At 53.2% G+C, this 15,639-nt stretch overlaps 1 protein-coding gene across 1 annotated transcript in view; it reads left to right on the top strand.

Moving 5' to 3' along the window:
* The first annotated feature begins 265 nt into the window (after positions 1 to 265).
* Positions 266 to 15,639, top strand: part of fam167ab (family with sequence similarity 167 member Ab) — a 31,278-nt gene continuing 15,904 nt past the window's right edge. Inside the window, exon 1 of the mRNA XM_085997024.1 lies at positions 266 to 500. The gene's annotated coding sequence lies outside the window, so the exon portion shown is untranslated. The remainder of the gene's footprint in view (positions 501 to 15,639) is intronic.

Genomic DNA, 15,639 nt, shown 5'->3' with positions numbered 1-15,639 from the left:
CTGAGACTTCAGGAAATTATGGTTGTAAATTTTGGGAGCTAAATTAGTAAAATTTGATTAGGAACAATTTAAAAATCCAACAAACTAGCACCGAGACATTAAAATTAAGAACCTTAACAATTCTTCATTTCACAAGTGCCGGTAGAGGCTTGTTGTAGAAAGCCCTCCTTGTTTGGGATGTCTCAGTGTACACGCATTTGGAGGCGCTAGGACCCAGCCAGATGGTGCTGCGTTCCCTGCAGAGAGCAGAGGAGGGACAGATCGGAGTCTGCACCACACACACAGGAACAACTGGCAGCAAAATACCTTTTGCGGTCTCCTGGCAACGGTCCTCACGCAGAAATCGCAGTCTTTTCCCAGGCGAGGGGCTTGCATTTTGAAAAAAAAACACACTGATGCGTGCAGGTAGATGGTGGACACAGGCCACTGTTCCCGGTACAGAAACCTGCAGCGTGGACAGCTGGAGCATGACTGATCGGTCCGTATCTCCGTAAATACAGGTGAGCAGAGCTTCTGTCCCAGTGTACATTTAGATCTCACTCCAGTTACTGGGTCAGAAAAACAGACGCCCAAGTGTAAGAAAAACAAGTGGGTAGATTTTGTTTGCGTTTGTACCTGCCTGAACAAATCGTATCCAATTTTACAGCATTTAAAGCGAAAGAGATTGGTGGGGATCTACTTCACTCGTTAAACTGTTGTTACTCCCCTCCGGAATCTGCGTGGTATTTCTTATCTACGCCATTTGGGGGCTAACCACAAAAGATTTCCCCCTTTTTGTAGAGTCAGTTATTGCAATGATAGGATATGGACACCATCAACCATTCGAATGTGGAGCAAACAGATTTTCGCATAACTTTGAATTGTCTAATGTTCAAAGTATTCCTCCTTTTATATATGTGTATAAAAATACTTCTATACAGCAGATAACCAGTCTCTTTCCTCTGTATCCCAGGATCAGAACACTCTGTATCCCAGGATTGGAACAATCTGTATCCCAGGATTGGAACACTCTGTATCTCAGGATTAGAACACTCTGGGCTAGATTTTCAGTCGCTTGCGCCAGCAGTTAGCGCCTTAAGAGAAGTGATTTCCGGGCGCTATGCGTGTAGCGCCCGGGCGCAGCGCAGTTTGCGCCCCGCCCCAAATTAAGTTGCCCGTTAGCGCCGGCGCAAAGTTTAGCGCCCGCCCGGATGCGCGCGCAGAAAATGACGTCACATCCTCGTGCAACGCCCTTTGGCCGCCCCGATTGCAAACTTCAGTCGGACCGCCCCATTGTGCGGCGGGCGGCCGGAGCGTTTGGAAAAAGGAACGCAACACAACCAGCGCGGGCCCCGGGGGGCGCTAATTAAAGGGAACGTCCTCTCCAGTATAAAGGCCAGCCTTTTTTCAGAAAACAGTCTTGTGCAACGCATTTCTGGAGACACAACAAGGAGGATAGCTAACTGGTTTCAAGCAGCAAGAGCCAGGTATTTTTGGACTCAGGCCATAGCGCTGCAAGTGGCCATTTGGAAATTAGACTGTTTGCCAGGATTTGATGGGGGCTGCATGGGGTGCCAGCGCGCAGCTGCAGCGCCATGTCCGTAGGGCTCGCAGACGCATTGTGAGAGGGGCAGCCCTGGCTAGAGGCAGAGGGGGCTACAGGCGTCGGCCACGTAGGCCTTACCCAGTCAGGCTATACCGCCAGCAGCGCTCCTACCTAAACATGAGTGCCGCGCGATGTGTTAGAAGGCTCCGATTCCGAAAGGAGGTGATTGCAGAGATCTGCCACCTGCTTCGCCGAGATCTGCGGCCAAAGCTCAGGTGCAGGACGTCTCTGTCGGTGGAAGTGAAGGTGACGGTGGCATTGAACTTCTATGCCACCGGCTCCTTCCAATACGCTGCTGGGGACATAGCAAACATCTCCCAGTATGGCGCGCATCGCTGCATCCGCCACGTGACCGAAGCACTGTTCAGAAGGAGAAGCCAATTCATCTCCTTCCCCATGGCCCTCGAGAGCCAGCATCAGCGCGCATTGGGATTTGCCAGACTCGGGGAATTCCCCTTGGTGCAGGGCGCCATTGACTGTACGCATGTGGCTTTGCGGGCCCCTCTGGAGCATGGCGAGCAGTATCGCAACAGGAAGGGCTACCATTCTCTGAATGTGCAGCTGGTATGTGACCACAAGCAGCGCATCATGGCAGTCAATGCCAGCTTCCCAGGCAGCAGCCACGATGCCTTTATCCTGCGGCAGAGTACTGTGCATGACATGTTCCAGGCACAGCCTCCCCCAAGAGGATGGCTCATCGGGGACAAAGGCTATCCTTTGTGCACCTGGCTCATGACCCCGCTCCGCGCGCCCAGGACCGCTGCTGAAGAGGCCTACAACGAGAGCCATCAAACCACCCGCAACATCATCGAGCTAACTATTGGGGTCCTCAAGCAGCGGTTCCGCTGCCTTGATCGCTCCGGAGGAGCTCTCCAGTATTCGCCGGACCGGGTCTCCCAATTTGTGGTGGTTTGCTGCATGCTACACAACCTGGCTATCCGCAGGACTCAGGCACTGCCACCTGATGTTGGACCAGCACCTCAGGAGGAGGAGCAGGAGGAGCATGAGGAGGAGGAGGAGGAGCAGGAGTACGTTCCCAGGAGGGAGCGACCAGGGCCAAGGGCCGCACAACGCCACCTTATTACACGGTACTTCTAAGCCCCCTGTCAGGGAATGGCCAGGGGCCATGAGGGAAGATGAATGCAGCCGCTCCGCAAGCCCTCAGCCGGCGAAGCCAACAAACACTAAGAAGAACAACCATGGAGACGGCATGAATAAAGATAATTTTTTATTGCACAAAAATGAAAAGCCCTTCCCACATGAATCCCCAAAAACAATAAACGGGCCCCACAAAAAGCCCAACAAACGACTCACTCCCACAAACTGGGGAGGAGTCACTCCACCTTTCTTCAAACCGGGCCTCAACGTCGGCCTAACGCAAAAAATAAGCCCTCCAAAAGCACAACCATGGGCAAAATAAAGATGGCCACCGCCATATTAAAGGAAAGCTGCCCACACCCTCTACTGAGTGGCCCGCGAGGGCGAGACCTTGGCCAGCCTTTTGCCTCCCCTGCCCGGCCTGCTGCTCCTTCGCAAGCTCTGCCCAGTGGCTGCTGCGAGGCTGGGGGAAGGTGCCTGAGGCTCAGATGCCCTTCCGCCAGATGCCGCTGGGGGGCGGCCTACACGGCGTTTGGGCCTCGAGGGGCCGTCTGCTGAGTGGCGCACCTGAGCCTGGCCACCATCAGCTGCAGCCGCTTGCCCTTGACGCCCCAGAGGGGGAATGGCGGCGACGGATGGTGCAATGTGGGCCAGCTGGCGTCTGGGATGCGCTGGCTGGTGCTGTGGCGCGGTGGCACTCGGCCGGGCCCGCACTGCAGGATCCGCAGCAATCAGCTGACGGGCGGCTTGCTGGGATGGTCCAGCGCGGCGGCTGCCCTGGCGATGCCTGCCTGAGACAGCGCGTGTGGCAGCAGTGAGTGCCCCTGTGGTCCTGGTGTGCGCGCGCATCACATCCGCCAGGGTCTTGACGGCATCAGTCAGCATGCGGCCACTCGCGGCAGTTGCTGCCCCGAACTCGCGCACACTGGTCGCCAGCGACTCGATGGCCTCAGGCATGCGCCCCACCACGCTCATGAGCTCCGTGTGGCGCCGGTCCGAGTCGTCGGCCATCTTATCCAGCTTCCGCACCTCCTCCGAAGTGAAGGTGTCCGGACTGGAGTCGCGACTCTCCCGCTGGGGAGGAGGGGGCCGAACTAGGGGACCCTTGCTGCGTTGGTGACGGCGAGTGTGCCGAGCAGCAGCACTCCCCTCTGATCCTTCCCCCCTTTGGGGGGAAGGCCGCGGGCCACGCGCACGGCTGCTGGGTGGCTGGACGCCACTGGTCCCAGAAGCTGCATTGCCCTGCGACAGTTCCTCCAGGCACTCGTCCAGTGAGGAGGTGTCAAGCATTTCCTCCTCTCCTGCGGGACGTGACTGTTCCCCCGAAGGTCCGGCTTGCTCCTGCTCCTCCTCCTGGTCGGAGGTGCTGTCACTGGCAGCTTCAGGGTCCTGGTCGTCACCAGCTGAAAGCAGGAATGCACAAGAGTAGCTTCAGAGTGAGGAGACGGCGTCAGCGAGGGAGTTAGGACTGGTGGGATTCAGCGCATTGGTGGGACAGTGGCAAAGGAGGTAGCTCGGATGGGCCAGTGCGACGCGAGAGGGCCAAAAGGCGAGGTCCTTACCATTGCCGGGCAGTGGAGGGTCGGATACACCGCACGCTGTGGGGACAATCACACGGGCTCCCATGAGCACACACACGCGCTCCTCCAGCCGAGTGAGCTTCTGCAGCTTGGCGCGGCCACCCCTGGCACGGGCCTGGCAATTAAACGCTACTTTAGCCTGCAAGAGAAAGGACGGGCTGTAAGTGCACAGTGAAGCCCTGATGTAGTGTGCACTGCCTCCCATGGTGGAATAGCTTGGACAGAGTGAAGCCCTGATGTACTGTGCACTGCCTCCCATGGTGGAATAGCTTGGCCAAAGTGTCGAGTGCCGAATGGCCATTTGATGCTCATGACTGTCCCAATGCTGCTGGCTGAGGGCTGGCCAATAGGACTTTCAGCTCCCTTTGCCCATCATGTCAGGTGTACATGCAAGAATGAGGAGGAGACTGGAAAGGCTACTCACCTTCACAATCCTGGTCAGATCGTTGTATTTTTTACGACATTGTTTGTGGGTCCTGGGGGCCTCGCCGGTGAACGTCACCCTCTGGGCGATCTGCTTCCAGGCTTTGGTGTAGTCATGGTGGGTTGGATTCCTCCCACTCTCTGGAAACAAGATCTTGCGCCTCACCTCCAGAGCTGTGACCATTATGTCCAGATCACCCTCTGAGAAGCGCAGGGCACGCTGACGGGCCTTCTCTGGCGTTGCCATGACTCCCTGGGGCTGAGCAGCAGTGTTGAGGCCTCTTTGCAAGGCTGCAGTGTGCAGGGCGTGGCAGCAGACCAATTCGTCCCTTCCCCCTTTAACAGCTGGTCGGCACCACGGGGTCTGCTGTCCGTGCAAAAATGACCGCACCCGTGCTGCGCCCCGCCTGGGCGCTATCCCTCTGGACCGCCGGCTTAGCGCCTAAAGGTAGGAGTGGAACGCCTCTTTTAGCGCTCCACCACTCTCTTAGGGCGAAGCCACTGAATTTCCGGCAACGGGGCGCTACTTTGGGGCGGGCGCTAACTTCGGGCGGGCGCTAAGGTTAGCGCCCCAAAACTGTCTATACTGAAAATCTAGCCCTCTGTATCAGGATTAGAACACTGGGGGGAAAATTCAGTTGGTTAGCGCCTCCAGTTAGCGCCTGGCGGGGGCACTAACGGGGCACTGATGCAGTAGCACCGGGGCTAGGCAAAGCCATCGATGCATGCCAAACCTGGCTCCCCGTAGCGCCGCCACTACGAGTTACCAACAGGGACCTCAGCGCCAGACAGATTGTGGCGTCAATGAGCTTGCAACGCTCACTGGGCGCCCGATCTGCAAAATTCATTGTTGCCCCCTGCCTTAGTGCCTCGCCCTGACAGCAACAGGGAGAGGAGGCGCCAAGCAGGCAGATGCCGGCTCCAGGGGCGCTACTTAAAGGGATCATGAGTAATGAGTCGCAGCTGTCATGTTAGTGCTATCTCACTGCTTCCTTGTCAGTTTGACATTGTGCAGCAGTTTAATTCAGTCATTTAAAGGTTGTTTAGTATCAGGGGTGTTGTGGCTACTAACAGTTAGTTACATTTATTCTCACAACATATCAAAGTGCTACACTTGGTTACATTAATGGGGGCTGTACTGGCAGTGGACCTTGCCCTCCAGGATCTATGGAATAGGGAGCGGAGGCAGCGAGAAACATTGGAACATGTGGCCAGAGGGAGGAGAAGGGCCATGAGGGCTCTCAACAGGAGGCCTTACCCTCCGAGGGTATTCCAAGAGCACTTCTCCTACCTCCAATAAAGCGAGGAGCAGTGTTGTAGACGGCTCTGCTTCAGCAAGGAGGTGGTCACAGAACTCTGCCACCTCCTGCAGCCAGACCTCGAGCCTCAGATCAGGGTGACCACGGCTCTCTCAGTGGCAGTCGAGGTCACCGTTGCCCTCAATTTCTTCGCCAATGGATCCTTCCAGTCTGCAACAGGAGACATAGCTAACATCTCACAGTTCGCTGTCCATCGCTGCATCCAGGAGGTCACAGAGGCTCTCTACAGTAAGAGAAGGGACTACACTTCCTTTCCCATCACCAGAGAGAAGCAGGATGAACGTGCATGTGGCTTTGCCAGGATAGCGGGCTTCCCCATGGTGCAGGGCGCCATTGACTGCACCCACGTGGCATTGTGGGCACCACATTACAATCCTGAGATCTTCTGTAACCGCAAAGGCTACCACTCACTTAATGTGCAGTTGGTGTGCGACCACAGACAGCGAATCCTCAATGTGAATGCCCGCTATCCTGGCAGTAGGCACAATGCCTTCATCCTGCGCCAGACTGGTGTGCCAGCACTCTTCCAGCCACCATGTCAAGCTCGCAGCTGGCCGGTTGGAGAAAAGGGCTATCCACGCTCTACCTGGCTCATAACTCCCCTCTGCAACCCCAACACTCCTACCCAGCACTCATATAATGAGAGTCATGCTGCCACCAGGAACATCATCGAGCAGACCATTGGGGCGCTCAAGCAATGGTTCCGCTGCCTTGACCACTCCAGTACTCAGCTGAGCGGGTCTCCCATTTCGTTGTCACCTGCTGCATGCTCCACAACTTGGCCATCATGAGGGCTCAGCCCTTGCCACCAGGGATTGCGGGACCACCTCAGGAGGAGGAAGAGCAGGAGGAGGAGAATGAGGAGGAAGTGGAAGACGAGGAGGAGGAGGAGGAACAGGAGCGAGGGAGGAGGCAGTCACTCAATTGGCCTTCTGGAAGGGTGGTCCATGACCACCTCATCAGACTGCGGTTCCAATAAATTAAACCCCAGATGCCCGTGCTCACCACACCCCCATCATTCCATCCCTGTCGCAAGCCATATAACAGCGCAAAGCTGAAATGAGAGACACCACAAAATCATCTAAACTGAATTAATAAATTTATTAATAATCAGTGAACACGTATTTACAGCAACATTATTACCTATTCACCCTTGTCCAACGGCTTAGTGCCTCTTGTTACTGTGTCTTTGCTTACTCTAGTGCTCCTACGAAGTGTTGGCCCAATGGCTGCAGCACAGCTGGTGGAAGGCTGCTGAGTGTCTGTGCGGGAGACTTCAGATGGACTTGCAGGACACCCTCGACCAGCTCTGGGCCTGGAAGGCACGGCTGTAGACTGCACCACCTCAGCATGGGTGGCAGCAGTCTGGGCTGGCTGGATGACAGGCAGCGACAAGGGCAATGGCGGAGTGCCAGTGGTGGGAGCAGGAATACTGTCATCCTGAGAGAGGACAGCAGGTTCCTGCTCCACTGACCCACTGCCACTCCGCCGGGGCAGCACCTCAGCATCTCTAGCAATCTATTGCAGCACAGATTGCTGGCCTGCTGCGACACCGTGAAAGCCCCGGCCGATGATGGTAGACCCAGCCACGATGGCAGCAGTCAGAGCTTGCATTGCATCAAGCTGAGACTGCTGACAGCAGTCTGAGATTGGGTGCCACCAAGCATAGACTGCATTACTGCACTAAGACGATGCGTCGCTTCTGCCTGTGCTGCATTGGAAGCTGCCAGATCGCCCATCACACGCGGCATCAGGTCTGGGTCGCCACGATCTCTCTGGGAGTCCACCATCCTTTGCAGACTGGAAATGATGGGCTCCATGGTGTGTGCAGAGTTCTGTGCAGTTGCACCTGTCATCTCCGTGTGCATGCCCATCACCCTTCTTCTGAAGGCCTCCTCATCGAGGTCTTCATCTGAGTCCTGTGCAGCAGAACTCACACGTGAACTCACTCTCTGGGGAGCTGGCTCCCGAGCTACCCTTTCCCCCTGGCCTTGCTGAAGCCCGCTCGTCCCCGGTGCATCACCCTGTGCAGATCCCACTACATACTAGCCTCTAAAGAATGTGTAGTGCCAGTATCTGAGCTGGTGCCTGTGGGTGAGACAAGCAGTGACGCGGTGCGTTCTTATTCGTCCTCTTCGCCTGCCTCACTCTCTACGGTGCCCTCAGAGACAGGCTGCTCAGGTGCTTGATCATTATCTGGAAGCATAAAGGCACGAGTCGGGTTAAGGTGAGGGGAGGGGGGCAGGAAGGGAGAAATGCATGCATACAGCATGATTAACTGGAAAGTGCGAAAGGCTTGTGGGGTGAGGCGGAAGTGGGATGTGAGAATAAGGAGTAGGGATGAACATACCGTTGTCCCTGGTGTTGGCTTGTCCCCCACCCGTGCACTCCTGCTCTCTCCTGTTGTGAGCCACCTTGGCCTGCAAGAGAAAGGAAAGTGTGTGAGTGAGTGTGGAGCAATGTGATAGGGTGATGTGCCTACTGTAGTTGAATAGCTGTCATTGTGTGCAAGGTGTGAGATGTGGGTGTGAGTGTTGAATTTTGTGTGCAGTCTGAAGCATTAGTGCCTGGCGCTTATTCTCCAACTTTTCCAATTATACCGCTCATTCCTGGACTATAATGAATTTCTAGCCCTTTGTATCCCAGGATTAGAACACTCTGTATTCCAGGATTAGAACACTATTGATTTTATTTTGATAGGGTGGGCTTGTTACAATGAGAGATACAAACACATAAATGTTGTGTGGTGGGGGGGCGGTGCGGGGTGGCATCAGGGGCTATTTTGGGTATTGGAGCATGGGAAGAGCGAAACATAGTCCATTACAATAAATATTTGTGGGTGATACACTCTTATCCCCCCTTCCCATGATTGCACCCACGATTGTAATAAGAAAGATGAAAGGCCAGTTACCCTCTAAAGTTGAGATGTTTATTTATTATCCATGTTTGAAGAGTTCCAGAGGTTGAGGTGGTAAATGTCCAATAAAGTCATTAATATCCACAACAGCCCATTGGATAAATACACTGTCTAATGCGCTGCTGAATTATGCAGATCAGGAAGGTAGAAGATTTGAACCCAAATCTCTGATGGGATGGTGAGGGTGCTATATTGGTCCTGATGTAAGGATGGGAACAGTCATCCAGGGTTCCTGCTGCTGATCACTATTAAGTGAATCCTGCTGGAAAATTTGTGTGCATTGATGTCACATGCGGATAGGATTAGACAAGGCTGTGATGCCCTGCATGGTCAAATAACCTGTAGTTATGCACTGCATTTACAATTCAGGAGTCACCAGTTAAGTGGGGTACAAGAGGGAATCTGGTGCCTGTGAAATTGTTTCCCACGATTGAGTTCAGGAAAGAATGAGGCAGAGGGGAAGCTGTACCGTTACACATTCTGTAGTTTTCAGAAAGGTACAAGCTAAAGAAATTTACATGCAGAGACATTGTCCCAAACTCAATTTGTTTTTGATATTTAGCTTTCCCTGGTACGCTTATCAATTACTTCATAAAAGGTGATGAGTCGAAGAAGAGATGATGAGTCGAAAGAAGAGATGAATAAGGCTTTTATTAGCTAAGAAGAGACCATGCTTCTTCGTGAGTGACTGAACAAGTCTGAACGAAACCCACACAGTGGTGGGTGGAGTCAGCTGAGGCATGCCTCCATACACAGCGCCACCCAGAGGTGGCAATATACAATACAGTGGTTTACCACATTCACCCCTTGTTTAATGTGAAGTCCGGCGGGGTGAAGGGTACTACAAGTTAAGTCTATCAGGAGGCCTTGTCTGACGTCCTGATCGTCGTGGTGGCGGCGGTGGTGTTGCAGCATCCGACGTCGGGTCTGGTGTCTGGGTGGTTGGCGAAGATTCCTGGGGCTTTGGCATGCCGTCTGCAGGGGTTGGGTTGGGAGGGGTGGTGGGGGATAACAGTGGTAAGGGGGATAACGGTGGTAAGGGGGATAACGGTGGTAATTCAGGGGTACCCGAGGGTGCGAGATCTCGTATGGAGACCGTGTCCTCCCGCCCGTCTGGGTATGTCACCCAGGCATACTGGGGGTTGGCGTGTAGGAGGTGCACCCGCTCGACCAGGGGGTCCGTTTTATGCGTCCTCACGTGCCTCCGCAGTAGGACGGGCCCAGGAGAAGTCAACCATGCCGGTAGCGAGGTTCCCGATGTAGACTTCCGGGGGAAAACGAACATTTTCTCATGAGGGGTCGCATTAGTGGCAGTACAAAGCAGTGACCGAATGGAGTGAAGCGCTGCAGGGAGGACCTCCTGCCAGCGGGAGGTCGGAAGGCCCTTAGATTTTAGTGCTAAGAGGACTGCCTTCCAAACCGTCGCGTTCTCCCTTTCCACCTGGCCGTTCCCCCGGGGGTTGTAACTGGTGGTCCTGCTCGTGGCGATACCTCTTGTTAGCAGGTACTGCCGAAGTTCGTCGCTCATGAACGATGAGCCCCTGTCGCTATGTATATAGCTGGGGAACCCGAACAGAGCGAAGATGTCATTCAGACACTTGATGACCGTGGTACTGGTCATGTCTGGGCAAGGGATGGCAAAGGGGAAACGGGAGTACTCATCAACTATGTTGAGGAAGTACACATTGCGGTCAGCGGAAGGGAGGGGCCCTTTAAAATCGACGCTCAGGCGTTCGAAGGGGCGGGTGGCCTTGATCAGGCTTGCTCTGTCCGGCCTATAGAAGTGCGGTTTGCACTCGGCGCAGATTTGGCAGCTCTTGGTCATGGTCCTGACCTCCTCGATGGAGTAGGGCAGGTTACGGGATTTGATAAAATGGAAAAACCTGGTGACCCCCGGGTGGCAGAGGTCATTGTGGAGGGACTGCAGCCTATCACTCTGCGCGTTGGCGCATGTACCACGTGATAGGGCATCTGGGGGCTCATTGAGTTTCCCTGGCCGATACAAGATATCATAATTGTAGGTGGAGAGTTCGATTCTCCACCTCAAGATCTTGTCGTTCTTGATTTTACCCCTCTGCTTATTATTAAACATAAAAGCTACTGAACGCTGGTCAGTGAGCAGGGTAAATCGTTTCCCGGCCAGGTAATGCCTCCAGTGACGCACCGCTTCTACAATAGCCTGGGCCTCCTTTTCGACGGAGGAGTGTCTCGTCTCGGGGCCCTGGAGGGTCCTTGAGAAAAAGGCCACGGGTCTGCCCGCCTGGTTAAGGGTCGCGGCTAGGGCGAAGTCGGAGGCATCGCTCTCCACTTGGAAGGGGATGGACTCATCCACCGCGTGCATTGCGGCCTTCGCGATATCGTTCTTGATAAGAGTGAAGGCTGCACACGCCTCTGGTGTCAGGGGGAAGGAGGTGGCTTTGATGAGGGGCCTGGCTTTGTCTGCATAGAGGGGCACCCACTGGGCGTAGTAGGAGAAAAACCCCAGGCATCTCTTCAGTGCTTTTTGGCAGTGGGGAAGGGGTAGCTCCATTAGGGGGCGCATTCTGTCGGGGTCGGGCCCGATGACTCCGTTCTCCACCACGCAGCCGAGGATGGCCAGGCGCTTGGTGTGAAACATACATTTTTCCTTATTGTACGTTAGGTTCAGCCGTTGGGCCGTACGGAGGAAATTTGCTAGATTAACGTCGTGGTCCTGCTGGTCGTGGCCGCAGATGGTGACGTTATCCAAATAGGGGAAGGTTGCCCGCAGCGCGTTCTGGTCAACCATTCGGTCCATCTCCCTTTGGAAGACCGAAACCCCGTTGGTGACGCCGAAGGGGACCCTAAGGAAGTGGTAGAGGCGGCCGTTTGCCTCGAAGGCAGTATACTGGCGGTCCTCATGGCGGATGGGCAGCTGGTGGTACGCTGACTTAAGGTCGATGGTGGAGAATACTTTGTATTGCGCAATCTGATTGACCATATCAGATATGCGAGGGAGGGGGTACGCGTCCAGCTGGGTGTACCGGTTTATGGTTTGGCTGTAGTCGATTACCATGCGGCGTTTTGCAGTGGTTTTAACGACTACAACCTGGGCTCGCCAGGGGCTAGTGCTACCTTCGATAATGCCCTCCTTCAAGAGCCGCTCCACCTCAGAGCTGATAAAAGCTCTGTCCCCGGCACTGTACCGCCTGCTTTTGGTAGCGATGGGTTTACAGTCGCGGGTGAGGTTAGCGAACAGGGGAGGGGGGGGGACTTTTAATGTGGAAAGGCTGCAGGTGGTTTGCAGCGGGCGATTTAAAAGTTGTTGGTTGCAGACTGTGAGTGGGGGGAGGGGTCCACCGTATGCTAGTGTGACACTCTTAAGGTGGCACTGAAAATCCAACCCTAGCAGGACGGCAGCGCAAAGACGGGGCAGGACTAGCAGTTTAAATTTTTGATATTCAGTGCCCCCTACTGACAGGGTCACCACACAGTAGCCGCTGATGTCCATTGACTGGGACTTGGACGCCATAGAAATGCGATGGTGCGTTGGCAGAATCGTGAGGGAGTGGCTACGTACCGTGTCGGGGTGGACGAAACTCTCTGTGCTCCCGCTGTCGATCAGGCAACTGGTGGCGCGGCCGTTTACCACGATATCCATCATGGAGCTGGATAGATGGTGAGGGTGGCCTTGATCCAGCATCACGGAGGCCAGTATGTGGCTTAGTGAGTCACTATAGTCATCCGCCGAGACGGTGGTCGGTTCCGGTGACGAAATGGCGGTTGAGTGCGTTGGATACGATGGCGGCGGATGCCATGCGGCCGGGGGTACACAAAATGGCGGATAAGATGGCTGCTCCCACGGCCCGCACGCTGCGCTGCTGGCTGGCTTCCCCTTGCAGGCGTTAGCGTAATGGCCTTTCTTCCTGCAGCCCGAGCAGGTAGCTGTCTTAGCTGGGCAGTGCGCTCTGGGATGTTTTAACTGGCCACAGAAATAGCATTTTTGGGCCTGGTTACTGGGCATCGAAGCAGTTCTTACCGGAGGCTGCTGTCTCGGTTGGGTCGCTGCAGCGGTTGGTGCCGGGGGCGGCGGTCCCGTGTCCCACGGTTTCGATTGCCATGTCTCGGCGCCGTTACGGGGGTATGCCTCGAGGTTTCGGTGGGCCTCCTCTAACGAGAGCGCAAGGGCAATGGCCGTCTTCAGGTCGGGTTCCTTGCTTTCTAGCAGTCTCTGCCGGGTGTGGTCTGACTGGAGGCCCCTGACGAAGGCATCACAGGCGAGTCCCTGCGCGTGCTCCACAGCCGTTACCGCTTTACAATCGCAGTCTCTGCAGAGTGCCAGTAGCGCCCGTGCAAATGCCCCTACCGATTCTCCCGGTTGCTGCCTGCGGGATCCCAAGAGGTGTCGGGCGTAAATTGTGTTCACTGGGCGCGTATATTGCCCTTTTAGTAGCTCGAGGGCCGCCACGTACGTATTAGAGTCCCGGATTAGCATATATACTTGATGGCTCACCTGGGCGGTCAAAATTTTCAGTTTGTGATCCTCCTCTGTAACCTGTGAGATTGCGAGGAAGGATTCAAAGCAGCTCAGCCAGTGTTCAAACTTGGCTGATGCACCCACATCTTGAGGGTCGAGGTCCAGGCGTGGTGGTCTGAGGGCTCTCAGCAATGTCTGCTGTATCCGTTGCTGTTGTTGCTCCTCAGGTGTCGCCATTTAACTTTTAGCTAATAAAATTGATACGCTTATCAATTACTTCATAAAAGGTGATGAGTCGAAGAAGAGATGATGAGTCGAAAGAAGAGATGAATAAGGCTTTTATTAGCTAAGAAGAGACCATGCTTCTTCGTGAGTGACTGAACAAGTCTGAACGAAACCCACACAGTGGTGGGTGGAGTCAGCTGAGGCATGCCTCCATACACAGCGCCACCCAGAGGTGGCAATATACAATACAGTGGTTTACCACAGATTGACACTGAGAAGTTGTGGTTTATGTGCGAGTTGCATTAATTTATTGTATTTTCCTCTTCATTTGAAATCTGGGATTGACAGAAAAGAGGTTGAAAAGCTGTAAACTCTGTAAATATAGTGACTGCATGAATTCTGTTACTGATCTTACAAACCACTGCCAGTAAACAAAAATGCACGTATAAAACGACATCAAGTATCTGTGTTCAATTCTGTGATGTTGCAACAGGCTAGTGACTCTAGCTATTGACTGCTCTTCTGGTGTGTGCTGGTTCTGTTTCACGCTCATGAGCTTCTGGAGTCTACACCCTAAGCTTTTCGTAATTTAGACATCACATTTACAATTGCACATGATTTGGTTTAGTAAAAAAGATTTACATTATGATATGAAAAAATGTATAATTTTGAGCCAGTGGAATACAAATAGGTTTGCAAGCAGAAAATTGTTCTAATATATACTTTGGAATACTATAGACAGATGAACTAGGAATCTAAAAGTCCCAGTTCCTTTTTTTAATCCCAGTCTTATCAAGTTTGCCAGCCCTCTTCCAAGACTCAGATTGATGAAGGTTAATTTAAAGGCATTCAACTTACAGTGTTGATGGGAATTGAATCTGCCAATACATATTTACAATAATTATATTCCTGAAGTGTTTTAAATATGTCATTCATAAAAGCCAGTATCACAGATATTAAAGCGCAGAAGCCATTCAGCCCCTTACATCTGTACTATCTCCTCAGCTAGAACAATTTATTTCAATTCTGTTTCCCTGCCTTTTCACAGCCTTCCATAATCTTCCTGTTCAAATACTTGTCTAATTCCCTTTTAAATGATTTACACTCTGCCATTTGTGTCAGTAGAGTTAAAACATTCTGGGGGTAATTTCTTGTTGCTACTGTCCCATTTGCGCTTAAAACGGGGTGGAAGTAAGATCAACATGATAGTACTGTTGGCAGCTAACACCGCTTGGTTGTGGTCTGTCCCGATTCTCAGGCAGACTTCCATCCAAGCAGCTGTGGTCAGAAACAGGCAGAAGCCGTAGCCATAAATGCTAATGATGCAGTTAGGACCTCCGACACCATTTTGATCTCTGCCAGCCTGAATACTCCTGCCCACCAAACATAGGCAGTACAAGTCTAGTACTGACCATTTTCAGCAAAAATTAAAGGGATCCTCAACTTCAGTCAGGTAAAGCTGCATAGATGTTTAGTTTTTTTTATGGCATTCACTTATGGGTTTTGAGCCTTAAAGACTTCCAAATTCAGTAAGTTTGTTGCTGTAGGTTCTGCACACAAGATACTTGCAGCTCTAAAGTGCTGCTTCTTTTTATTGCTGGCACTTATACCCCTCCCTTTTAATGTATTGCTGCAGGCTGCCCACCACACTGCCCCTACACACCAAATTTCCTACCTCCAGATCAGCGAGCTGCCTACTGGCGAGTGCATTTTGCACTGGCAGCTCACCAACCGCATTATAATAAAGACCAAGGGCTAAAATGAATTGGGTCCCACATTTGGCTGCTCTCGGCAGCTGCCATGCCTGCCCTGACCACCGCCTGCCTGAACAGTGCTCCAAAATTAAATTGCCTCTTCTGTGATCTAATAACAATCTCGCTCTGTGAAAATTACTCTTCTAACTTCCCCTTCATTCTTCTAGTGATAATTCTGACCCTGGAAATCCACGAGCTATCGATCCTAATATAAACCCTGGGATCCGCTCACAAGGAACCTCCACTGCTGACTGAGGAGGTTCCCTGCTTTAAATATGCCTGGCAAGTGGATCTCAGCTGCCC

This window comes from Somniosus microcephalus, chromosome 9, assembly GCF_052327205.1.
Source record: "Somniosus microcephalus isolate GS21.2 chromosome 9, FLI_Smic_1.0, whole genome shotgun sequence".
Taxonomy (NCBI): Eukaryota; Metazoa; Chordata; class Chondrichthyes; order Squaliformes; family Somniosidae; genus Somniosus; species Somniosus microcephalus.
This window is presented reverse-complemented; position numbering and strand designations above follow the sequence as displayed.